The sequence below is a fragment of the Squalius cephalus genome, assembly GCF_949319135.1.
Source record: "Squalius cephalus genome assembly, chromosome: 24".
Classification (NCBI taxonomy): domain Eukaryota; kingdom Metazoa; phylum Chordata; class Actinopteri; order Cypriniformes; family Leuciscidae; genus Squalius; species Squalius cephalus.
The window spans coordinates 31,603,389-31,630,575 of NC_137145.1; the positions used below are offsets into that span (position 1 = coordinate 31,603,389).

The window sequence follows — 27,187 nt, forward strand, 5'->3', positions numbered from 1 at the left end:
AACCACATAAAAATGGTTTTATTGAACAATTACAAAACAAAACTTACTAAATCAGTTTAAAATTTCATCCAACTCCCCTACATCTCCCTCACTCCTGTTATCATCTGGCTGGTTGATGTTCTGGCAAGAGTTACCATGACAGTTCCCACAAACAGAAATACGCTTGACGCCTTGCTTTTTACAGCAGCACCTGAGAGTGTCACAGTCCCCTGCACAGTTGCAGTTGACAAACTTCAGAAGGTGGTGCAGCAGGGCTGCACGATTATGACAAAAATCATAATTGCCGATTATTCCCTTGAAATTGTAATTGCGATTATTAATTACGATTATCACAATTTACATTGAATATATATACAGTGAGGAAAATAAGTATTTGAACACCCTGCTATTTTGCAAGTTCTACCACTTAGAAATCATGGAGGGGTCTGAAATTGTCATCGTAGGTGCATGTCCACTGTGAGAGACATAATCTAAAAAAAAAAATCCAGAAATCACAATGTATGATTTTTTAACTATTTATTTGTATGATACAGCTGCAAATAAGTATTTGAACACCTGAGAAAATCAATGTTAATATTTCGTACAGTAGCCTTTGTTTGCAATTACAGAGGTCAAACGTTTCCTGTAGTTTTTCACCAGGTTTGCACACACTGCAGGAGGGATTTTGGCCCACTCCTCCACACAGATCTTCTCTAGATCAGTCAGGTTTCTGGGCTGTCGCTGAGAAACACAGAGTTTGAGCTCCCTCCAAAGATTCTCTATTGGGTTTAGGTCTGGAGACTGGCTAGGCCACGCCAGAACCTTGATATGCTTCTTACAGAGCCACTCCTTGGTTATCCTGGCTGTGTGCTTCGGGTCATTGTCATGTTGGAAGACCCAGCCTCGACCCATCTTCAATGCTCTAACTGAGGGAAGGAGGTTGTTCCCCAAAATCTCGCAATACATGGCCCCGGTCATCCTCTCCTTAATACAGTGCAGTCGCCCTGTCCCATGTGCAGAAAAACACCCCCAAAGCATGATGCTACCACCCCCATGCTTCACAGTAGGGATGGTGTTCTTGGGATGGTACTCATCATTCTTCTTCCTCCAAACACGTTTAGTGCAATTATGACCAAAAAGTTATATTTTGGTCTCATCTGACCACATGACTTTCTCCCATGACTCCTCTGGATCATCCAAATGGTCATTGGCAAACTTAAGACGGGCCTTGACATGTGCTGGTTTAAGCAGGGGAACCTTCCGTGCCATGCATGATTTCAAACCATGACGTCTTAGTGTATTACCAACAGTAACCTTGGAAACGGTGGTCCCAGCTCTTTTCAGGTCATTGACCAGCTCCTCCCGTGTAGTTCTGGGCTGATTTCTCACCTTTCTTAGGATCATTGAGACCCCACGAGGTGAGATCTTGCATGGAGCCCCAGTCCGAGGGAGATTGATAGTCATGTTTAGCTTCTTCCATTTTCTAATGATTGCTCCAACAGTGGACCTTTTTTCACCAAGCTGCTTGGCAATTTCCCCGTAGCCCTTTCCAGCCTTGTGGAGGTGTACAATTTTGTCTCTAGTGTCTTTGGACAGCTCTTTGGTCTTGGCCATGTTAGTAGTTGGATTCTTACTGATTGTATGGGGTGGACAGGTGTCTTTATGCAGCTAACGACCTCAAACAGGTGCATCTAATTTAGGATAATAAATGGAGTGGAGGTGGACATTTTAAAGGCAGACGAACAGGTCTTTGAGGGTCAGAATTCTAGCTGATAGACAGGTGTTCAAATACTTATTTGCAGCTGTATCATACAAATAAATAGTTAAAAAATCATATATTGTGATTTCTGGATTTTTTTATTTTTTAGATTATGTCTCTCACAGTGGACATGCACCTACGATGACAATTTCAGACCCCTCCATGATTTCCAAGTGGGAGAACTTGCAAAATAGCAGGGTGTTCAAATACTTATTTTCCTCACTGTGTATGTATATATATATATATATATATATATATATATATATATATATATATATATATATATATATATATATATATACAGTGCTATGCATAAGTTTAGACACCCATACTAAAGTTGACTAAAAAGAGGAATAAAAAATCATCTTTTGGAAACTGAACTTAATGCCTTAATTTAAACAATTAGGAAAAATCCAACCTTTAAGGACACCAATTTTCTTTGTGAATGAATAATGTATCGTAAATAAATAAATATTCTTCCTTAAAATACAGGGTGCATAAGTTTGGACACCCCTATGTTAAATTCCCATAGAGACAGGCAGATTTTTATTTTTAAAGGCCAGTTATTTCATGGATCCAGGATACTATGCATCCTGATAAAGTTCCCTTGGCCTTTGGGATTAAAATAGCCCCACATCATCACATAGCCTTCACCATACCTAGAGATTGGCATGGTTTTATTTCAGTTAGCCTAATAGCTGGTTTGATTTGCATTGAGAGATGATCTTATGGAAAGTACTCCATGCCAATCTCTAGGTATGTATGTACCCTGTATTTTAAGGAAGAACATTTATTTATTTATGATACATTATTCATTCACAAAGAAAATTGGTGTCCTTAAAGGTTGGATTTTTCCTAATTTTTTTAATTAAGGCATTAAGTTCAATTTCCAAAAGATGATTTTTTATTCCTCTTTTTAGTCAACTTTAGCATGGGTGTCTAAACTTATGCATAGCACTGTATATACACTGCTCAAAAAAATTAAAGGAACACTTTGAAAACACATCAGATCTCAATGTGGAAAAATATCATGCTGGATATCTACAGATGTGGCCTTTAAAAATGCGCGTCTCAGAGAGAAGAATGCCGCGAGCACTTCCGAAATTCTGCGGGATCCATCAGAAGGGGGATTAGGTGTTGGACGCAGGAAATACTAAAACCTGTAGATGGCAGTCGTGTTTCATGTGGCCATACTGACGACAATACTGTATGTGTGCTCGACTTCATCCTGAGCATACTTTATGATATTGAAGTAACATGACAGGGATTCTCGGTGCTTTGGCAGTACTTTGTCATACACATGCACGCTTTTTGGTAAGCGTTTGGTTGGCGAAGTTTTCTTTTGCCAGTTACATAAACAGTCACATATTCTTCATAAAAATCCGACTCAAACGCGCATCATTTGTCTTATTTTTTTTCTTCTGTGTAGGCTACTTACAGTAGAAGAGACGTGATGTATGATAACTGAGTCTTATAACACAATAATTCGAGAAGACCTTTGAAGAGACCGAGAGCATTTGCGCAATATCATTATCTAATTTTACATTTAGTTCCTTTTTGCATCTGAACGTTTTAAAAAGCTTTAACATGGTTGTAATGCGCTTTTCTGCATTACTGTACAGTACTTTTTATATTATCATGTTTCCCTTTACATGTTATGAAACACATAGGCGTCGATTTCGGTGGGGACGGTGGGTACAGATCTCGTCATGGGTCATTGTGTACCCACCACTTTTAACTTCTGTCCATAATAATTTGACTTTGTTCGATTTTTTTTAACCGTTTTCAGTGGTAATGAGGAGCAATATGAGAGAGAAATTTGGTAATCATTGTCTGATCCAACAAAAAAACATTATAATATTCATTTTATTTTATTTTTCGTGTTCGCATTTATGAGGGAAAAAACAACGTGTCAGTTCTCGGGTTACGGACGAGCGCTCTGAAAGCGCCACTAAAAGACTGCTTTAAAACTTTCACAGAGACCTCAAACAGAACAGCTGCCTTTCTTTAAATTGAATTTCGTTTTGTATTAATTATATCTTAATTTTAATCAATGTTTCATGAACCAATTGCCTGGATTTATAAGAAGTAAATATAGCAGACAATCACGACATTGGAGGCGCCGGCGAGTGACCTAGAGTTCGTCTCATAAATGATCCAAAACTCAGCGTATAATGCACATTCACATTCACAGCATATTTAGACACATTTAGACGCATTCATAATCATTACTTTTACCGGTTCTTTGTGGCAAGCTTTATGCGTGCGGTCGTGTGCTTGAGTGCGGCTATATTACGTAAACGCTCATTATCCTGTAGGCTAAAGTAGTAATTAAATTAATATAAAGGGGAGATTTTTCCATGAATGACTTAAATGAACAACTAAAACTTTTAGTTGGAAGCAGCCCTTACTCCACATATTTTCGAACCAGGCAACAGGACATCTGGGTTGAGCGAGCGACCCTGCGGAATATTCAGAAATGCGCTCTCCACTCACGAGCTCTGATCGGAACAAACCCGAACCACACTGTCTGCTGAACTTGCGCAGAAACATCAAAATATAATATTTTCTAAAGAAGAATTTTAAAACTTTATTGGTGGTAGTTGAGAAGAATTCCTCTTTCCATATCTAAATCATTTTGAGCGCAATATAAATTTAGGCTATCATATTGTTATTGTTGTTTTTATTATATAAGAATACTTTTTTTTTTTTTTTTTTTTTACAACATTTTTAACATATAGAGAATATAAGTTTAGCGTGTTGTGTGTATCTCCTAATTATAAGCTTTTGGTGAAATTGCAACAAAACTAAAAGTGCATAAAAACATAAAAAAACATCATTACTTTTTTAATTCTTATTCACTCTTTGTTTTAGCGATGTTTATACATATACTATATTTTTGCATTTTGTTGACAAACTGTCCTACACTGAAAAGAAACCAATGTAATTTTCAATGTAATTAAAATTCAAAAAAAATAAAAAATTGTTTACAGTGTATAAATAAAACGACATGAAGGAAGTTAGTTCCAAAATGTAATTAATTGCAGTCTTTGTTTTAGCTGCTTGTTTTAGCTGCTACCAATTTACACAGTAAAAAATTTACAAACCACCCACCCCCCAGGTCTGCTAATTCTTTGCCAACCCCCAATGCTAATCGATCTCCTCTCAGGGAATCAAAAGAAAACCGTTTTTTCCAGTTTTCACCAGCGTGTGGGCGGGGTTTTAATCCCTTGCAGTTCCTTTGTTTAATCTACTATACATACGCTTTAAGTTATTTCAAATTAATGTTTAATGTTTAATTAACTGTTATAATAAGTTGATATCGTGTAACTTAATTTGACATATGTTGATATAACCAACTGACATTGTAGGCTAGTAGATTAGATTGCATGCAGGAAGAGGCTTATGCTTTGTATTAAGTAATGAGCGTTTACGTAATATAGCCGCACTCAAGCGCACGACCGCACACATAAAGCTTGCCACAAAGAACCGGTAAAAGTAATGATTATGAATGCGTCTAAATGTGTCTAAATACGCTGTGAATGTGAATGTGCATTATACGCTGAGTTTTGGATCATTTATGAGACGAACTCCAGTTCACTCGCCGGCGTCTCCAATGTCGTGATTGTCTGCTATATTTACTTCTTATAAATCCAGGCAATTGGTTCATGAAACATTGATTAAAATTAAGATATAATTAATACAAAACGAAATTCAATTTAAAGAAAGGCAGCTGTTCTGTTTGAGGTCTCTGTGAAAGTTTTAAAGCAGTCTTTTAGTGGCGCTTTCAGAGCGCTCGTCCGTAACCGAGAACTGACACGTTGTTTTTTCCCTCATAAATGCGAACACGAAAAATAAAATAAAATGAATATTATAATGTTTTTTTGTTGGATCAGACAATGATTACCAAATTTCTCTCTCATATTGCTCCTCATTACCACTGAAAACAGTTAAAAAAAATCGAACAAAGTCAAATTATTATGGACAGAAGTTAAAAGTGGTGGGTACACAATGACCCATGACGAGATCTGTACCCACCGTCCCCACCGAAATCGACGCCTATGTGTTTCATAACATGTAAAGGGAAACATGATAATATAAAAAGTACTGTACAGTAATGCAGAAAAGCGCATTACAACCATGTTAAAGCTTTTTAAAACGTTCAGATGCAAAAAGGAACTAAATGTAAAATTAGATAATGATATTGCGCAAATGCTCTCGGTCTCTTCAAAGGTCTTCGCGAATTATTGTGTTATAAGACTCAGTTATCATACATCACCGTCTCTTCTACTCAGTGGCGCCTCCAGGATTTTTATTAGCGCAATTTTCCACCGGACAAAATTGCGATTGTTAACTCATGATTTCTGTTCTGTCTGTGCGCACCAAACTTGTACTTCTATCTACTCCTCAACCAGACCACCTAGAGACTTCGGGTTTTCGGCATTATGTTAAGGAAGGTCTAATCTCGGGAACGCACAAAAAAAATCCAGGAAAAGATTTACTATCTCTTACGCCGCCTTCACACTGGCAGTTGAAATCAGCTCCGTAATACGCAATACGCCCCCAGCGGACGTCGTACACAACGGTGAAAAGCGTCGGAAGCACTGATCTATATAGAATGACATTATATATATATATATATATATATATATATATATATATATATATATGTCATTATTGTTGGCATCCTTCTGTCTCTAGAGACAATGGAGTCTGCACCTTAGTTGAGAAGTGTTTACTGAGTTGTGGAGCTGCATCGCCGGCTGTGGCTGAATAATCCAATGCGGGAGCTGCAGTTCCTACCACACTTGCTACAAGTGTGGTCATTGGTAGGGGCCATAGGGGAAGCAGTCGCAGGCTGGGTATTCTGCTGTTTACAGCTCTTCCTTTCCCTACGCTGGATCTCTCTCTTCTCCTCGGCCTGCTTAATGCCAGTTTTGACATCTGCACGCCAGCTAGAGCGGTCGGAGGTTGCTGTCGCAAGATCTGCTGGGTTAATGCTGCATGACTTCAAATCCCTCTTGCAGACATCCTTGTAGCGCAGGGCAGGTCGTCCGTTTGACCGTGTTCCTGTGGCTAGCTCGCCATAGAGGATATCCTTTGGGATGCGGCCATCGTCCATCCTGCATACGTGTCCAAGCCAGCGCAGGCGCCTCTGGGTGAGGATGGCGAACATGCTTAACATGCCTGCCTGGGCCAAAACGCCTGCGTTGGAGACGCGATCCTGCCAGGTGATGCCGAGGAGTCGTCTGAGGTTGCGCATGTGGAAGGCGTTCAGTCTTCGCTCTTGGTGCGTGAACAGGGTCCAAGCCTCACTGCCGTACAGAAGGGTGCTCAGCACGCACGCTTGGTACGCCTTCATCTTTGTGTTGAGGGTCAACATGGGGTTGTCCCACACACGCTTCGCTAGGCGGGCCATGGCGGTTGCTGCTTTGCCTATCCTTACGTTAAGCTCGGCGTCAAAGGATAGGTTGCTGGAGACTGTGGAGCCGAGGTATGTGAACTTGTCCACCAACTCCAGGATGTGGTCGCCAATGGTAATTGTGGGAGTGGTGCTGACATCCTGTCCCATGATGATGGTCTTCTTGAGGCTGATGGTAAGGCCAAACTCTGTGCATGCCTCAGCGAAACGAGTGATGAGTCGCTGAAGGGCAGCTTCAGTGTGAGCAGTGAGGGCGGCATCATCAGCAAAGAGCATTTCCCGTATGAGGACCTTGCGCACCTTGGTCTTCGCTCTGAGGCGAGCGAGATTAAAGAGGTTCCCGTCACTCCGTGTGTGGAGGAAGATGCCATCTTCGGACTCGCTGAATGCGTAGCGCAGAAGCAGGGAGAAGAATATGCCGAACAGTGTCGGGGCCAGGACACACCCTTGTTTCACGCCGCTCTTGATTGGGAAGGGGTCCGATGCTGATCCGTCGTACTGTACTGTGCCAGACATGTTGTCGTGGAACGACTCGACCAACTTCAGAAGCTTGGGGGGGCATCCAATCTTGTGGAGGAGGGCGAAGAGGCCAGACCGACTGACTAAGTCAAACGCCTTGGTCAGGTCGATGAAGGCGAGGAACAAGGGACGTCGCTGTTCACGGCACTTTTCCTGCAGCTGCCTGAGGGAGAACACCATGTCGATGGTTGAGCGCTTGGCCCGGAACCCACACTGCGACTCAGGATACACACGGTCAGCAATCGCCTGCAGGCGGTTGAGGACTACCCTAGCGAAGGCTTTTCCCACGGTGCTGAGGAGAGAGATCCCGCGATAGTTGTTGCAATCACTGCGGTCGCCCTTGTTCTTGTAGAGCGTGACGATCTTCGCATCCCGCATGTCTTGGGGTATTGTTCCCTCTTTCCAGCACTGGAGCAAAAGCTCATGGAGATGTCCAAGGAGAGAGCTCTCTTTTGCTGCCTTCACAACCTCTGGTGGGATTCCGTCGCTGCCTGGTGCTTTCCCACAGGACAGCGAGTCAATGGCCTTGCTGAGCTCCTCGATGGTGGGTGGGGAGTCGAGTTTTTCCATGGTGGGTAGTAGGGTGGTGTTTTCCATGGCTGTGTCGGTGACGACGTTCTCCCTGGAGTACAGCTCCCCATAGTGCTCAACCCATCTCTCCATCTGCTCGCCACGGTCCTTGATGATATTGCCGGAGGTGGACTTGAGGGGTGCGATCTTGGTGACACTTGGTCCAAATGCTTTCTTCATCCCCTCGTACATGACGCGGGTGTTTCCGCAGTCCGCAGAGGTCTGGATGTCGCTGCAAAGCTTCAGCCAGTAATCATTGGCGCACCTGCGGGCGACCCTCTTGGCGTTATTGCGGGCTTCTCTGTAGGCGACCAGTGTCTTCTTGGAGGGCTTCCTCTTGTACTCCAGAAGCGCAGCACCCTTGGCGGTTATGGCAGGCTCCATCTCTTCAATCCCAGCCTCAAACCAGTCCTCGTTTTTCCTGACTCTCCTCCCGAAGGTGTCTGAAGCGGCTTGGTATATGGCATCGCGGATGAAGTCCCAGCGAGCTGTGGCGCAGTCTGTGGGGCAGTCTTTCAGGGCTTTGTCGATGGCCTCAGCGAAGCATTCACGCAGCTCAGGTTTTGAAGTTCTGGCTGTATCGATGCGGGGCCGGCCCTTCTGCTTAGAGCGGTGGGTCCGCCTGGGTCGGAGACGTACCATGCTGCCGACCAGAGAATGGTCGGTGTCGCAGTCGGCGCTATGATAGCTGCGCGTGCGGAGCACGTGGTTCAGCATGGGTCTCCTGGTGATGACGAGGTCCAGCTGGTGCCAGTGCTTTGACCTGGGATGTCGCCAGGACACTCTATGGTGTGGCTTGGTGGGGTAGAAGGTGTTGGTGATGGCGAGGTCATGGAGAGAGCAGAGCTCAAGTAGCCGCTGACCGTTCTCATTCAGTTTGCCAACTCCAAAGTGACCGATGCAACGTGGCCAGGAGGTGTGGGCTGTGCCTACCCGTGCGTTGAAGTCTCCGAGCAGGAACAGGTTGTCCTTCGCTGGGATCTCTCTGATCCTTGCCTCGAGCTCCTCATAGAATGCATCTTTAGCCTCGGCTGTGGAGCTGAGTGTGGGGGCGTAGACACTAAGGATGTGTGTAGGTCCCGAGGAGGTAGTGAGGCGGAGTGAGAGGATGCGCTCAGTTCCCTGAGAAGGAGGTTCGACTGTCGATAGGAGGATGTTGCGGACTGCAAAGCCAACGCCATGGAGTCGGCGCTCGTCTGACTCCAGGCCTTGCCAGAAGAACGTGTAGTCCTTCTCCTTGAGACTGCCACTGGAGGCGAGGCGTGTCTCCTGGAGGGCCGCGATGTCAATGTTCCGCTTGGCCAGCTCGCGGTCGATGATGGCAGTTTTCCTGGCGTCGTCAACTTGCTTGAGGTCGTCAGAGAGGCCAGGGCACATTGTTCTGACGTTCCAGGTAGCCAGCCGTAGGGCTGGCGGTTTCTGTTCCTTTTTCTTTCTGTGTTTGCCTGGTGCTCGATTTTACAACAAGCCTGTCGATTTTGTCTAAGCTTCACGCACCCGATGAAGCAAGCAAGTTGTGGCGGGGTAGTACCTTATTGCCCGGGGGCTGCCCGGGTTGGGGCGGGCGGTAACTTCCCAATGGAGTCAGGGGACTCCTCCCACCGTCGAGAGCAACCCCTAGCGCCCGGCTCTACGCCAAACGAGCCTGGGCTTATCACTGGTGTCTGCTGCTCCCCGTGTTGGATCAACGCTGAGACAGCGAAGCTGGAGTGACCTCTCCAGGTGCAGGCCTGGGCGGGTGGTAAGAAGGTCCTGGAGTGCCCAGTGCCAGGACCCCCTCTCGGCGTTGCTGGCAGAGTCCGGCGGAAAGGCAAGCCGATACGGCCGGTGCCAGCGCAGCTGCAGGAGGTGCCAGAAGGCATCGCAAAGCTCAGCCAACTGCCTACGGGTCTCCGTACCGGATTTTTTTTCTGGGTTTACTCCCATAGCCTTTGGCCAGCCAAGGCCGACCTGCAAGGCAGCAGGAAACTCGTGGAGGGCGGGGTCGTTCATTTCCCGTGCAGATGCAAAGCATCCGCCCACTGCCCAAATTATATCATTATATAGATCAGTTTTTAACTATGTAACTGTTGCAGTCGCCGGCTGGATCTCTTTAGTTAGTCAGTGGAAGCCTCGGAAGCGAGTATATTTAAATATTGAATTATTTAATTGTATTAACTGCCCTAATAACGTTAAAACATCATGAAAATAAAAAAATGACATGACAACTAATCGTTATAAAATCATTATTTATTTTATTAAAAGTTAAGAATCCAGGTTTGTTTATCAGTACCATAGCAACGCTAACTTCCGTTGGGATTTTCGGATAGAAACCGTCCGTAGCCTTTCGCAAGAGTTCAATTTTTTGAACGCATCCGGATGGCCAACGGACACGATTTTTTTCGCACCGCACTCGTTCGCACCTGGTTCGGACCCATTCGCATGCGGTCTGCGAATCTCCATAGGAAATGAATGACTTCCGGTCGTTTCGCTGCCGTATCAGAGCTGATTTCAACTGCCAGTGTGAAGGCGGCGTTAGTGTTGTGATCCCATGATGTCAGAAAATTGCGCTAAAACACTCACTGAGTTTTTATTACTTGTTTTATCATAATAACAACTGTGTTTAATGATATAAGTAAAAAATATTATAAATTTGTAATATAGTAGGCCTACACATAATTAGCAAAATACTCTCTATAGCTCTTTTTTTCTAGCCAAAATAACGTGCTATATAGCCTATCATAGTCATTAAATGGCTTTCCTGAGGTAAATGTTATGTGACAATTGTTCTCCAGCTGTTATATCGACCTTTGCGCGGTTGAAAAACACTGATTGGTCGATATTATGTATGAGGAATATTCGGTACTGTAAGTTGCGTGAGAAAATGGATGTGTGGCGTGAGAGCGTGTGAAAAGTGACAATTGCGTGAGTCTCACGGTGAATGCGTGAGAGTTGGCAGCCCTCTTTTACTTCAGGCAGTGACTGGCAATGAGTCTGATCTTCAAAAGAGACGAGGTTACTAATATTAGTCTCGAATTTCCCCGGCGGAAGATAAATGCTCTGCTGTGATTTTGTAGATGGACCGTTTTGAGAATACACGAAGCAGAGTTGAAGGGCAAGCAGGGTTGGCAGCAGAAATGTAAACGTTGGATGAATCATATTATTTAGGGGATTGTTAAGATTTCCTACTTTTGACGACACGACGTCCACTCTCTATAACCTCCTCACCCACAGTAAATCGATGAAACCCCTACACCTTTTGCTGTATATCTGGCAGCGCAACCCCAAACACAACACGTTTTCATCATCGTTTGAACTTTGATCAACAACAATGTTTTTAACTATGTAACTGTTGCAGTCGCCGGCTGGATCTCTTTAGTTAGTCAGTGGAAGCCGCTCGCGTTCTGCCACCCGGAAGTTACTCGGTGCCTATTGTTTACAAACATTCTGAAAAGGCCTATTAGAGATTAAGAAAGTGAAGGAGGGAGAGAACATTTTATGTATATGCCTCAATACAAGCTCAAGGTTGCATAACAAAAACATACACTGAATTAAAAAAAGTAAAAATAAACATGATCTTGAATGATCTTTCACCTGTAGTAGACAGTCAGAATTTGAATTTAAATCTGGGTTCAGGTTTTGTTGTAATATTGCATTTGATTCAATATCCACATTACCTGATGATGCATAAGTTAATTATACATCATGTGTGCTTGTGTTTTTCAGCGGCTGTGAGACGTAACCATCTAACATCTGATGCCACAGAGAAAGACATTGATTCCACCGTTAAAAGATGGCTGTATCTGGCCCCAGACAGAGATGGTGGACGAAAAGAAAGGATGAAGATCAAAGTGCATAAGGACAATATGACTGGTTAACAGGCTTGGATGTTCAAAAGCTCTGTCTTGAGTTCAACTTGTTCAGTGACAGAATCATGACTGTTTCAGAGTCATTTGAAGAGTACTATTTGTTCCTAGCCATAAACGTGGACGTTCAAGTGTTTTGTGAAGTGAAACTTGTTGATGAAACATGTTCTAGTGTTATATGTTTAGTGAATTTTGTTCGTGACCAGAAACATGGACGTTCAAGCATTAGGCAAAGCAATGAAACTTGATGACCAGAAACATGGATGATCAAGTAACATTTAAAGTGAAACGTCATAAACCAAAAAAACGACACTTGTTTTATTTTTGTTTTTATTTATTTTTAGCTGAACTGACAGAGGAGTGTAATTTTAGAGAGGAGTTTGTACAATTGAAAACTGTCATGATGAAAAAACAGATGCCAATGCTTTGATGTTTAACACAATTAAATATTTGTTCAGAATACTGTCTTGGTGTGACTATTCATCTGGGAGGGGTGTGTAAGTGGCTTGGTTATGGTGGTGTTGAGGCTGACGTGGAACTCATCTGGTTCAGCGTATTGGAGTTATGGGTAATTAACTTGGCTGAGACTTGGTCCAGTTATGGCCCATGTGTGGCCTTTGTCTGGAATCCAGACCTGGTCCACACTAGGACCGTCATTCATTGCGGTATGTGGGCCAAGTCTTGTGGGCCAGAGCTGGGCCACAGAAAAATTGGATCATGCTCAGGTGTGGCTCAGTTTTGGGCTTTCTGGTTAAAGACTGGTGTTGATATGGTTTACTTAAGGTTATGTTTTGATTCCAATGTTACATTTTGATCTGGCCCAATTCTGGGCCAGTTATGGGTTATTAACTTGGCTGAGACTTGGTCCAGTTATGGCCCATGTATGGCCTTTGTCTGGAATCCAGACCTGGTCCACACTAGGACCGTCATTCATTGCGGTATGTGGGCCAAGCAAAAGCTGGTTGTGTGGGCCGGAGCTGGGCCAGCGAAAATTTGCTATGTGGGATGCATCTCGAACGGCTTGAGGGTGAGTAAATCATGGGTTTAATATCATTTTTGGGCGAACTATCCCTTTAATGTCCTTTGCCATGGCCACTTTCATTACTGAGACCAGATGCTGGTCCGTGAGGCGCGATCTGTGGGATGTCTTTGTCAACTTCATTATGGAAAACATCTGCTCGCATGAGTAGGTGCTTCCGAACATAGACATAATACGTGCAGCGTGAAGGCGAAGCTGTGGCATTGATTCAGGGAGAAGAGGTGCAAACTCAGCTGCCCCAACTGACTCGTACCGACTCTTTAGATGAGCGTTACATTGCAATTCGATGAGTTCCATTTGTAAGTGCTCAGGCGCAGTGTCAACATCTACTGCAGATGGATTCGCGAACAGGTCAAGGTTGAATTTCTGTCTTTCAAAATCAGCAAATCTCCAGCAGAATTCCACTTTCAGTGTGTTCAGTTTGTCGGCATACACTTCAGCCGGGAACGGGATGGTGACCGTGTCACTGACTGACTGACAAATAGGAAAGTGAGACAGGTTGCCTTGGCGCATCTGGCCCTCCCACAGACGCAGTTTCATTTGAAACGCCTTTACGGAGTCTCGCATTTCAGTGATCAGCTGCTTTCGACCCTGGAGTTTAACATTAAGGCCCTGTTTACACGAGAACGCTCCCGGGTGAAAACGTAAAAATATTTTATCAGATGTGCCTTTCGTTTAGACGGCGACGGCGTTTTTGGGGCTTAAAAACGCAAAAAAGTGAAACCACCCTCCAGAGTGGAAATCTTAAAAACGCTCCACCGTCGCGTTTCCGTCTAAACGGTAAAAACGCAAAAGTCTGCTAGACAGTGAAGGCACCGATCAGTGCTTCACATTGCCACCTAGCCGCCTGGAGTGCATACTACATTGAATTTCACACACTTTTGCGTCACCGTATGCACGCAGATTTGCCCCCCATAACGCTCGTCTAAACGCAGAATAAAAAGTGATCACTTTTGCGTTTTCTCTTCAGATCGTTTCCGTGTAAACGTAGCCTAAGAGTGTTGAGGTGCTCGGTTATGTCTAGAGCCCGACCGATATATCGGCGGGCCGATATTATCGGCCGATATTATGCATTTTCCTAACTATCGGTATCGGCATTTATAACGGCCGATAAATTAATATTTAAAAAAATGCAGCGTGCAGTGATTTATGTAAGGATGGCGCTGCCAATGAAGCACCTAAAAGCTGTTACAAAGAACTGGAAAAAGTGGCAAAAAAATAACAGCGCATCCGGTGTAGACACAGTGTTAAAGCTCATTCTGCTACGTTACAACATCAAGCAATATTCCAATAATTTATGTAATTATAACACTTTATATAGGGCCATTTTGCATTAAAAGTAGCCAGATGGAGACGCGACACGTTCAGAATTAATACACTTTTAGTAAACTACAGAACAGCGCGAGCGGGAAGCGTCGCACCTCACGCGGGCAGAGAACTCGTCTGAGAACGGACACTGTTAGTGATATAAAACGCACACACACAGGTCTGTTAAATTAAGCAATACTTTTAAGGTAGTCTAATATTTTTCTGACTAACAAAATTACTGACACAGTAAAGGGTAGATTTAAATAAAGAAAAACGAAATTTAAATAAAGAAATTAAACGAAATTTAAATAAAGAAATTAAACGAAATTTAAATAAAGAAATTAAACGAAATTTAAATAAAGAAATTAAACGAAATTTAAATAAAGAAATTAAACGAAATTAAGTTAAATAAAAAAACGAGATTAATTTAGATTGATAATAACGGGTAAAAAGGCTAATACATTTTGTTTCTATTATTCTATTTTCCACAATGTCAAAGCAACACAGCTTAATCCAAAACACAAGCTCAGACATGCACTTCGTCCACGTCCATACAAACTCCGCTGTTCTGCGCTCTTGCCAGAGAAGACTCTGGAACACTTGCGAGTCGATTCTATTTCTGGCATGCACGCGTTTTCCGCGTGGCTCGAGCCGCGCCTGAGAGACGCGTGTCTCACGCAGGCAGTGTGCAAACTCCAACCTGTTAACATGGGAGCCGAAATAAAAATGGCCATGCCACGCAGTCAGTGTGTCGCCAGCCTTATTCAAGTGTGAATGAGAACCGTTTCGCGGGGGATCCCAGATGTGAAAAAAAAACAACAACAAATATTCGAATGTCAAATTTTCAAATCGAATACCAACCCACCGAACGAATATTCGGGTCCAGCCCTATAGCCTAGTTTCACGTTTAGTACATTTTGCTTACTACTTATTTAAAATAGTATAAAACTACTGTACATATGTAATTATAAACGTTTTCATTATGATATTATTAATTTTACTTTACTAAAAAGATCTGAGTTCTTCCTCCACTGGTAGATATTAGAGAAATTAAGATTAAAAATAGAAGAGTATTTAAAATATAATACAATATAAAATGCAAAGCAAACTAGTTTGGTTACAGCTAAAATTCTCATTCTATCATTCACCCTGCCTCCATTACATATCTTTGTCAAACGTTTATATATTTATTCTGTTTATACTGTGTATTATATATACAGTACCCATCAAAAGTTTGTACACACCAATTGGAAAGTGTGTCCAAACTTACTGTACTATAATACACATAAATAATATTGCTACTGTATTATAATACACACACAAATAATATCGGCCGATATATCGGTATCTGGCTTTTTTTTATCGGTATCGGCATCGGCACCCAAAAATCCATATCGGTCGGGCTCTAGTTATGTCACACAAAAATGACAAGTCACTCAGCCATTTTTCATCCTCAAGCTCAGGGATGACCTTTTGTTTGCTTTCCATGAAACGAGCGATCTCAATGGGGGTATCATAAAATCTTCACAAAACTTTACCCCGACTAGGCCAGCGGACCTCTGTGTAGTATGGCACATCCTCGTGCACAGAGTTTTCCTCCTCTAAAAGTGCTCTAAATTGCCTGTGATTCAATCCCCGTGAACGAATAAAATTGACTCTTTTGTTTACAACTGTCATTACATGCCCCATGCCCAACACCTTTCCACAGAGGGCATCCTGGTGAATGATGCAGCGGTAGGCTGTGAGGTTTTCTCCCGTGTGCCTCATTTTTTCACGTACCAAACCGACCAAACCACGGACCTCCCCGCACATCGCAGGCGCACCATCAGTTGTCAGCGCAACAAGTTTATTCCACTGCAATTCCATGTCGTTGACGCACTGCTCCACTTGTGAGAAGATGTCCTGTCCAGATGTTGTCCCATGAATTGCTCTTAAATCCAGAAGTTCATCAGTAACGGAAAACCTATCATCTACCCCTCGAATGAATATAGAGAGCTGGGCAGTGTCCGTTCTGTCTGCACTCTCATCTATAGCCAATGAGTATGCAACAAAGTCCTTAGCTTTTTCTTTTAGCTGGATCTTTAAGTCGGAGCCCAGCTCATCCACGCGACTAGCCATGGTGTTTCGGGAAAGGCTGATGTTGGCAAAGGCTTGCTTTGCTTCCGGGCACACAACACTACATACCTTTTCGATACAGTTTTTACAGTTTTTCTCGATTGCTTAAACACATTTCTTGAAATTATGCCTCGAATTCTCAAAACTGTAAACACAAATCCATAACGTCTCACCCAATTCCCCAAACATACTATTTTCAGGTCAAAATGAAGCTCTACACTCAAAACCATTCACTCTTGCTGAAAAACCAAACTTTGCCCTTAGACAGGACACACAAGCACTCAAAATCACACACACACTACAACATAGTCTAACACACTGGTGCAATAAATTCAAAACAACATTTCCAAAACTGGTAAGTTATGTTTCTCATTGTTCCAAAACTAAATAAACTGATTTGGGCCCTTTTATCTATCTATTGAAGGCTCTGATTGATGTGTGTTAAATTTTGACTCCTAGTGTTTCCACCTGGGTAATTGTGTGCTAACTGAGCTGAACACCCAAAACCGCTTCTCCCCTCTTCGCGAAACAGAACGCGATGCTGTGATCATCGGCGATTCCATCGTTCGGCACGTACGCGCTACGTTAGGTAAAAGTAAGGTGCACAGTCACTGCTTTCCTGGTGCTCGTGTTTCTGAAATCGCTGCTCGCGTTTCCGAGATTCTGAACGGTGACGAGCGCGTCGGAACTGTGGTCCTGCACGCGGGAGTGAACGACATCAGGCTGCGCCAGACGGAGGTTCTGAAGAAAGACTTCAGGAATCTGATCGATACGGTACGCAGCATATCGCCTGAAACAACGATCATTGTCAGGACCGCTTCCCCCGTACCGACTAGGACATGAAAAGTTTAGTAGATTATTCGCGCTAAATGAATGGTTAATGTCATGGTGCAATGAGCAGAAACTGCTCTTTGTAAATAATTGGAATCTGTTTTGGGAGTGTCCTAGGCTTTTCCGTGCTGATGGCTTACACCCAAGCAGATTCGGAGCGGATCTTCTGTCGGATAACATCTCCAAAATGTTAAATACCTTTTGACTAGTAACCAAAAGTCCAAATCATAGTCTCTGCTGCACCAATTTAACTGATATAAATACTAGTGTAGAACATTGCATAGAAACTGTGTCTATTCCTCATTTAGTGAGATCAAATAATAAATCTACTGCAGGATCTAGGAAAAATCTAATTGTTATTAAAACAGAAAATGTTGCTATTAGTAAACAAAAACAATTTCTAAAGCTAGGTCTTCTAAACATTAGATCACTCACACCTAAGGCAGTTATTGTAAATGAAATAGTCACAGATAATAGCTTCGATGTACTTTGCCTTACTGAAACCTGGCTTAAACCAAATGATTATTTCGGTCTAAATGAGTCTACTCCATCAGGATACTCCTATAAGCATGAGCCCCGTCTGATTGGTCATGGCGGCGGTGTTGCAACAATCTATAGAGATATTCTCAATGTTACTCAGAAAACGGGTTATACGTTTATTTCGTTTGAAGTACTTGTACTAAATGTTACGCTCTTAGATGTTAGAAAAACATCCCTATTATCTCTAGCCTTGGCTACCGTATATAGACCGCCTGCCTGGGCCTTACGCTGATTTCCTAAAAGAGTTTGCAGATTTTCTCTCAGACCTATTAGTCAATGTCGATAAAACATTAATTGTTGGAGATTTTAACATACACGTAGATAATCCAAATGATGCGTTAGGGGCTGCGTTTACAGATTTATTAAACTCCTTTCGGGTCAAGCAAAACGTTACCGGACCAACTCATCGTTTTAATCATACACTCGATTTAATTATATCACATGGAACCGATCCAACCGATATAGATATTCATTTCATTTCATTCATTTATTTTGGTTTGGTCATTTACAGATCATTCAAACAAATCATTCGAAACATAAAATACAATAGATGACCAGGTAGCTAAAGCTTATTGTGCCTGCCCTTAACTTTAGAATCATAAATGCAGCACATTAATGACAACATCTGTTCATAAAATTAACACATTAGTGGACCATTGTCCACACCAGAAGCAAGCCTATTTAATTAATTTTCATTTTGTTGAATATTTTTCCATTATTATTCTCTTGTAAATATTTTTAAACTGAAAAAGAGATGTGGCTTGTTTTAACTCATTACAGCAACTATTCCATAATTTAACTCCTTTATTTGATAAACAGTGTTCTCTTAATGTAGAGTGTACTTGTGGTTGATTAAATATACATAGTCCTCTGAGATTATAATTACTTTCTCGCTGGGTAAACAATATTTGCAAGCATTTAGGAATTTTATTATGTTTAACTTGGTAAATAAACTTTGCCGTGTACAAATCGACTAAGTCATAAAACTTCAAAATTTTTGATTGAAGAAACAGTGAATTACTTGATGAATTGTAAGATGCATAATTAATTAATCTGATAACCTTCTTTTGTAATAGGAAAATTGTATTGGTTCTAGTTTTATATGTATTTCCCCATATTTCGATACCATACGTTAGGTATGGTGTGACAAGTGAACTATAAAGTAAATGTAATGCATTTTTGTTCAAAATATATTGCAACTTATACAAAATTGCAATCGTTTTTGATACTTTCTTTTGAACGTTTAAAATATGCGGTTTCCATGTCATTTTACAATCAATAATTACTCCAAGAAATTTTATATGATTTACTCTTTCTATTTCATTTTTGTTAATAGTGATCCTGATCTCATTATTTATCTCTTTATTACTAAATACCATAAATTTCGTTTTATTTAAATTTAGTGACAATTTATTCAAATCAAACCAATTCTTTAGTTTATATAATTCTCTCTCTACCACCAACACAAGCTCTATAGGATTTGGCCCAGAACAATAAATTGTTGTATCATCCGCGAAGAGAATGAAATTAAAAACATCCGATACTTTACAAATATCGTTTATATATAACAAAAATAACTTGGGGCCCAAAACGGAGCCTTGCGGAACCCCACAATTAATTCTCTGTAAGCAGGACGCAACTCCATTTAAAAACGGTCTGTTAAATAATTTTCTAACCAAGAATGTACATTTCCCCTAAATCCATATTTTTCCAGTTTATGTAATAATATTCTGTGATCGATGGTATCAAAAGCTTTCTGTAAATCTAAAAAAACTCCGATTGTATGTAATTTTTTATCTACTGATTGTGATATATTTTCTACCATTTTAACAACTGCCATTGTTGTTGACCTATGAGCTCTGAAACTAAACTGATATTCATTCATTATATTGTTCACTTCAACATAGCTATCTAATCTTTTAACAAATAATTTCTCTAATATTTTTGAAAATTGTGACAACAGAGAAATAGGTCGATAGTTACAAAACAAATGTTTGTCGCCACCTTTGTACAATGGAAGAACTTTTGATACTTTCATTTGATTTGGGAATATACCAGTTTTAAAGGATTGATTACAAATATATGTAAATGGATAAATAACATTTTCAATAATATTTTTAACCATAAACATATCAAACCCATCATTATCAGTTGACTTTTTATTCTTGCAGTCTTTCACTATTTTCAATATTTCATCTTTATTGGTTGGGTTTAAAAAGAATGAATTTGGACTTTCATATGTAACCCCAATTTCCATTCCATTGTTTGGAATGGGTACAATTTTCTTTGCTAAATTATAGCCTATATTTACGAAATAATCATTAAACTCTTTAACTATTTCCTCCGTACGACGTATTGTGTAGTTGTCTTTATTAAAGTAATTAACACTATCCGTATTGCAGTGTTTTTTATAAATTAAATCATTAAGTACCTTCCATGTTCCCTGAATGTTTTGTCTATGTTGTGTCAACAATTTTGTGTAGTAATCTTTCTTACTATTTCTAATTATATTAACTAATTTATTCTTATATGTTTTATATTTGCTTTCAGCATCTTGTGTTCTGGAATGTATAAATTTCCTGTATAGTAAATTTTTCTTCTTGCAGGACTTTATAATTCCTTTAGTAAACCACGGTTTCTGCATGTTACATTTATATGTTATCGTTTTAAATGGGCAGCATTTGTTATAGATTTCTAGTAATCTCTCTAAAAAAATACCATAGGCTTCATTTGGATTTTCATAACTATAAATCTCATCCCAGTTACACTTATTTAATTCCATTTGCAGTGTTTCAATTGCTTCAGGTGTTCTATGTCTCACTGTTCTTGAATATATAAGTAGTCCTTATACGGGGGCTTGTGTCAAAATGATTTACGACTTTGACCTTTGACCTTTTGACAGGTTGAACTTCCGGTGACCTTTATGATTGATGGGTGAACTTCCTGGTATGAGTTCATGGGATTAACCTATTGACCCTGCTAGCCTATCGATCATGTTTTTGACAGTTTTGAACTATGACCTAGCTAGGACTAAATCATAATTTTGACGGGTAGTTTTGTCCTATATTAATAGAACAGATGTTTTTTGCCGGTTGTTTGAACTTTGTCCCAGTTATATGTGTGTGCGTGTGTGGTTATTGTGCCGGCGCCCCCTCCACAGTGAAAGTGAGAAGCGTATGTCACACAAAATAATCTCACTGATCCAATTATTTTAGATGAATACAAGAATAAAAAATAAAAAGCTTACTAAAACCAATTATGTTAGTTTTAGATTTAGTTTTAGTTAAAATTAACACATCAATGTCCATACCATTGATGTCCACAAACACACAAACACATTCTATCCTTTATATAATTTATATCATATAAAACAATTAAAGGTTGAAAAAACATTTAGTTATTTCACATTCATATGTCAAACATCCTTTATATAATTTATATAATATAAATTATATAATAATTATCATGCTAAAGTTTTTAAAAATTGTATAATATAAAATATATAATCTAAAGCAATTTAACTAAGGTTGGAAAACATTCTTTAAAAGAATATAAAATAAAAAGCTTACTAAAACCAATTGTTTTAGTTTTAGATGAATAAAATCATCTTACCTTATTTTAGAAAGTTGAAGTATACCATTGATGTCCACAAAAAATGCAATGTATGAATGGATTCAAAATTGTTTTACACAACTGAATTCACTTAGTCATTCCTGAATGACCTCACACTCTCAAAACATAAGGAGCGCGCTTCTAATGTATGTGTGTCAAAAAGTAAAACACACGTGTCTGTGTGTGTGTGTCTATGCGCGCCCCCCTATTCCTGTGAGCTCTGACATCTGAAACACGGTGAAGTCTATATCAGACTAACAAGTTGAAAACATGCCTTTAAAAGTATAATATAAATATCTTATTGATCCAATTATTTTAGTTTTAGATGAATAAAAGAATATAAAATAAAAAAGCTTGCTAAAAATAAAAATCATCTTACATGTTAGAGGTAAAGTATACCACGGATGTCCATAAAAATGCAATGTATGAAACGGAGTCGCAGGTCCCTCCTGCCTTCACATTCCTGAACAGTATATATAAATGGGGTCAGTTATTTCATATATGTCACATTCAGTTATTTCACATTCATATGTAAAACATTCTGTTCTTTTTAAAAGTATATAAATGTTTATAAAAATAATATACAATAATATCTCACTAAAATAATTAAAGTTGAAAAAAGATTCTATCCTTTAAAAGTGTTTAAATGAAATCTTGCAAATTAAACTAAAGTTGAAAAACATACTGTTATTTAAAAGCATTTAAAAAGGCTTACTAAAACCAATTGTTTTAGTTTTAGATAAAAATTACATAAAACATTCTATCCTTTATATTCTATCATTTATATAATATAAATGATATAATCTAAAACAATTAAACTAAGGTTGAAAAACATTCTATCCTTTAAAAGTATATAATGAAATGCTTATACAATATATCTTACTAAAAATAAAAATCATCTTACATGTTAGAGAGAGTTAAAGTATGTCCTACCATGGATGTCCACAAAAATGCAATGTATGAATGGGTTCAAAATTGTTTTACACAACTGAATTCATCTAGTCATTCCTGAATGACCTCACACTGTCTCAAAACATAGCGCGTCTAATGTATGTGTGTCAAAAAGTAAAGGAGCCGTGCGCGTTTCTGTGTGTGTGTGTATGTGTGTGTGTGTGCGTGTGTGTGTGCATGTGTTAAACATAAATCACAGAGTGGTTCTCTCTCACACCAGCGTCTCTGACTCAGAGGGTTGTATTCAGTGATGGGATGAGGCATTTTGAATGCTGTGTTGGGGCTAAATTGATTTCAAAGTTTAAATGATATCTTTTTAAAAAATATTTGTTTCATAACATATAGATGTCCATACATCCTATGAATGAGATTGCAGTTGTAATAGAAAAGACTGTTTTTTTCCTGACTCTGCTCCTTCGCATTCCTGAGCACGGTGAAAGTGATAATAATGTTTTAAATTTCACAAAAATAATATAAAATAAATACCTTGCTAGAAATCTACTGAAATGCTTGTAAAATAATAAAATTCATCTCACATGTTTAGAGAGTTACGACTCTTGAACTTATGTGTTCAAGAAGCTGTTGAGAGCTATAAATCACTGAGTGGTTCTCTCTCACACCAGCGTCTCTGACTCCTAGGGTTTATTCAGCGATCAGAATGAGACATTGTGTTAGGGCTAAATTGATTTCAAAGTTTAAATGATATCTTTATAACATGTTTTTAAATTAAATTCAATACATTATTAAAAGTCTTAATAAAAAAGTCTCTCAAACAGAGGCCCTCGCTCGTGTCTGTCAGCAGGCCGACGGGGGCGCGCGTGTGTCTGTGTGTCTATGCTGCATTCTGACATCCCCTCCTTCCATTTCCAGAGGTAACAGTGACACTGTGAAGTCTATCTCACACTAACTAAAGTTAAAAAACATTCTGTTCTTTATAGTGGTCGACCGATATATCGCCGAGGCCGATATATCGGCCGATATTTGGAATTTTTTAGATATCGGCATCGGCCGATAAATCTTTCCGTTTGGCCGATATATTTCAAAACAGTTTGTGACTGTGCATTAGCGCTTTTTTCCACTGATGCGAACAGAGCGAGCGTGAATGAACTGAATACACTCGCTCTGCTCCGCCCAGCACCGTAAGACAAGCCACTCAGAAGTGAAGCAGACATCTGACAGACACAGTAAATGACCATTCGCATTCGCTTTCTAACCTGACGCTACATTGTGTTACACACAAAAACACTCCGGCGTGCAGCAGAGTCTATTCAAACAGTACCGTGATATGTCAGATCCGCAGCCCAGCGGTAGCTCCAGTGGGGGTCACAGATGTGATATAAACGAATTCAAACACAACTGAAAACATTTTACCTCACAAACAGTCAAAAATCCTGTGACTGGCTGTTCCTCAGATACGCGCGTTGTTCTCGGGTTACATTTAAACTAGACGCTGTTTTCCAACGGACTCGCGTGCACGGAAAAGCTGGGTCGCGTTCATTACAGATCAGTTGGTCGCGTGAGGTGGATGAGAAGAGAACACTATGTAATAATATTACGTTTGGAAATAAATCCTTGAAAATGTTATTCACTATCTACTGTATTTATTTATCCATGATTGGCGTAATATCGTGTGTAGTATACATTTTCATATGTTCATGTATGTCATGCAAATACATGTGACGGCTTGCAACTTTTTAAAGAAACACACAAGCAAAACTAAACACATAAATCATTATTATTTAAATATACTTGAAGTAAAACAACCTTAAAAAAAGGTTGAACTATTTAAACTATTTTAAAGTAAATAGTGTAAATAAACTATGTGAGGTTTATATTTAACTATGTTGTACATAAAATGTATGTAATCTCACATACTATTTTGTCATTATGAATATTCTTTAGATTGGTTCATTAATGATAAATGTTATTTGTTGTAACCTGCAGTAAGCAGCAGTAATTATTTATGTGACTGAAAAAATGACTGCTGCTTACTGCAGGTTACAAATAAATAGTTTTAGTTGCACTAAAACTTTATTTATTGAAGTGTTACCTTAGCTGTTTGTTTACATTTTAATTTCTTAGTAAATATTTTTTATTGCAAAAAGAATTTTGCATAAATAGTATGTACAATAAATGTTCATTTAGTTTCACCAATATTCATGTCTCTCATTTACTGTATTCACATGTATTGTATCGGCCTCATATCGGCCAATCGGCCAGATTGCTTTCTCAATATCGGCATCGGCATCGGCCATTAAAAATCCCATATCGGTCGACCACTAGTTCTTTATAAGTATATAAAAAATATCTGCTGAAACCAATTGTTTTAGATAAACAAAAGTAATAAAATTCATCTTACATAAAACATTATATTCTTTATATTCTATCCTTTTATATAATTTATATAATATAAATTATATAATCTAAAATAATATAATACAAAATAACAGAGTGGTTCTCTCTCTCATTTAAAAGCATAACCTTAAAAAGTTTGCATTAGATATTTTAAAAGATTGATTAAATTAAATCTTTAAAGTTTCAATACATACTCATCTTCTATTTATCTGTACTTATGTATGATATAAATTATTTTTTGCTTAACGGTGACCTAAAGTATAATTGTTATTAAACAATGTCTGTTCAAAAACTGTACTTGGTCGTCTTAAATCTCATTTATATGAAAAAGATTCAATCAGCATTTTTTGTCCATCTGGGGGTTTCAATTTTTATGGTGGGAGGCTTTCCATAGCTATCCCGCACACCTAAACACGACCATCACAGAAAACTACATTTTCAAAATGAAATAAATAAATAATTTAATAAAATGTAAACAAAGTTTTAGCTAAATAAAAACACCTTACATTTCCAGAGAGGCGAAGTAGTTCTTTATGCAATGATAAAAACGATCCAAAAAAGCAAATAGTTTAAGTTGTCATAAACATATCAGCCCCAGACCCTTCAGAGATAAACTACAGTGTGACCTGAAGCTTCAGGATATAGGGCAACAAACCAGATGAGTCTCGGCGAACAATGTCGCAGTAAGTCTAGTCTGCGTTTCAGAGCATACTACATCCATAGTTTACACTAATTTCATTTAAAAGCATAACCTTAAAAGTTTAAATCAAATCTTTAAAGTTTTATTAAAATCATATCTTCTTAGAAGATTTATGTATTATTGTTACTAAGCAGCGTCTGTCCAAAAACTTTAGATTGTTACATACAACATACAACATGAAACATGTTGTCAAAGTTTGTCACAATGTTTTTTAAGAAATCCTAGGACTTTACATTGCTCTTATTTAGACAAAGTTGTATCATTTGGAAAATCAAAGTAAAAATCACACATCGTCTTAATTCAAAGTATAAGTATAAGATCGTATAAGATCATTTTTACTCGTATCTCCCGAACTAGGGTGAAACCCTTTACTGAGAATATACCACCGGCCATCTACTCAAAATACATGTAGAAGTTTCAAATGTTAGCATTTGTTGATGGTGGCCGTGTGAACAGACTTTGGAGGGGAGCTATAGCAGGAAGCATGCCCTTTGACCTCCTCGATTTTGCAGGCCTTTTTGTTAAAGATTTAAAAAGATTCCCATCTAGCGGTGAAATTCTATTTTGCATTTAAACGAATAGTGCTCTCTAGCGGTTCTCCCATCTAATCGCTTTTTCAACTTTGGTAAATGTGTCAAGAATCTATGACAACATGTCTTCCGATAGCGCTTCATCGAGTTTAATTGTACATGTTCTACCGTACATGTTCTACCGTTCTATATAATGATTAACCAAGCTTGTCATTTAGACCATACCTTTGACTTACCCGTTGAGAAGAAAGCAGGTGTCTACTGCGTCCCTCTTTCCACCTGGGAAAAGCTATCCTGATATTTATTTACATACCGATAAATAAAATTTGAATTTAATTAAAACTTCTCCTGTGGCTCGGCATAACTATGATCCAGCATTATATTGTACCGTGCAGTGCAGCCTTTCAAATGTGCCGCGGGAAATATCAACGTCTCCCATATGGTCTAGCGGTTAGGATTCCCGGTTTTCATCCAGGCTGCCCGAGTTCGACTCCCGGTATGGGAAGACAATTTTTTACATTGCCAACAAAATTCAAGTTATTCAAGTTCATCAATGATCATTTTTAGTTATTCACAGTCTTAGGGGCCTACACGAACTGCTGAAACAAGCAGTTTCTTGAAGATTCGGTACTGAATAATTTTCACAAATACAATTATATTGTATTTTTATATTGTATATCGTTGCACCAATTAGATTAAAAAAGGTTAGAGAGAAAACTAAAGCACCATGGTACAACAGTGTTACGCATGTTCTAAAGAGAGAAACTCGTAATTTAGAGCGTAAATGGAAACAAACTAATCTAGAGGTCTTTAGAATCGCATGGAAAGACAGTATGTCACGTTATAAAAAGGCCCTAAAAGCAGCCAGGGCTGAGCATCTCCGCAAACTAATAGAAAACAACCAAAATAATCCTAGGTTTTTATTTAACACCGTCGCTAGACTAACAAATAAACAGACGTTACCGGAGCAAAATATTCCGTTACAGTGTAGTAGTAATGATTTTATGAATTTCTTCACTGAGAAAATAGAAAGCATCAGAAACACAATTGTAAATGTACAATCTTTAATGATGTCTTATGATTCAGCCTCAATTATCACCCCGCAAGAACAA

The 27,187-nt window shown here is 39.4% G+C and overlaps 1 protein-coding gene across 1 annotated transcript in view; it reads right to left on the bottom strand.

Moving 5' to 3' along the window:
- Positions 1 to 27,187, bottom strand: part of LOC307152670 (uncharacterized protein) — a gene marked incomplete at its 3' end in the record, with an annotated part of 191,251 nt that overhangs the window by 79,954 nt on the left and 84,110 nt on the right. The window lies entirely within an intron of this gene.